Raw genomic sequence first — 1197 nt, 5'->3', positions numbered from 1 at the left:
ACTGACCCTTGACAATTTCGACTCTTCCAGTCCATGAACATGGGCTGTCTCTCCACTTAGTTAGGTCTTCGTTACTGTTTCTCAGAGTTCTAGAATATTCATCATGGAGCTCTTTCGCATCTTTTTGTCAAATCGATTCCTATCAACTTCATACTTTCAGACTTTGTGCCTCGATTTTTTAAAAATTACTTTTTACATATAGATGGCATTCAGAAATGTAATAGACTTTATACCAGTTTTTATATCCATAAACCTCATTAAACTACCATATCTGAACATATTTTGGTACGATTTTTTGAATTCCTTATACATTTTTTAATTTATTGGCACACTTTGTTTTTTTGTTTGTTTGTTTTTTTGAGACAGAGTTTGGCTCTGCTGCTCAAGCTAGAGTGCCGTGGCGTCAGCCTCGCTCACAGCAACTTCAAACTCCCGGGCTCAAGTGATCCTCCTGCATCAGCCTCCCGAGTAGCTGGGACTATTGGCATGCACCACCGTGCCCGGCTAATTTTTTTCTATATATTTGTAGTTGTCCAGCTAATTTCTTTTTATTTATAGTAGAGATGCGGTGTCACTCTAGCTCACGCTGGTCTCGAACTCCTGACCTCAAGCGATCCTCCTGCCTCCGACCCCCAAGTAGCTGGGACTACAGGCATGCGCCACCGTTCCCTGCTCATTTTTTCTATATATTTTTAGTTGTCCAGCTAATACCCTTCTATTTTTAGTAGAGATGGGGTCTCGCTCTTGTTCAGGCTGGTCTCAAACTCCTGAGCCCAAGCGATCCTCCTGCCTCAGCCTCCCAAATAGCTGAAACTACAGGCATGCGCCACCATGCCTGGCTAATTTTTTGTATATATTTTTAATTGTCTAGCTAATTTCTTTCTACTTTTGGTAGAGACAGAGTTTCGCTCTTGCTCAGGCTGGTCTCGAACTCCTGACTTCAAGCGATCCTCCCGCCTCAGCCTCCCAAGTAGATGGGACTACAAGCGTGAGCCACCATGCCCGGCTAATTTTTTCTGTATATTTTTAGTCGTCCAGCTCATTTCTTTCTATTTATATTAGAGACGGGGGTCTCGCTCTTGCTCAGGCTGTTCTCAAACTCCTGACCTCGAGCGATCCTCCTGCCTCGGCCTCCCACAGTGCTGGGATCACAGGCGTAAGCCACCGTGCCCAGCCCGATGTCATGGCTTTTACTGG

Source organism: Propithecus coquereli, unplaced genomic scaffold, assembly GCF_000956105.1.
Source record: "Propithecus coquereli isolate 6110/MARCELLA unplaced genomic scaffold, Pcoq_1.0 Scaffold922, whole genome shotgun sequence".
In the NCBI taxonomy this organism is placed as follows: domain Eukaryota; kingdom Metazoa; phylum Chordata; class Mammalia; order Primates; family Indriidae; genus Propithecus; species Propithecus coquereli.
The sequence above is the reverse complement of the archived record's forward strand: the minus strand, read 5'-3'. Positions refer to the sequence as shown.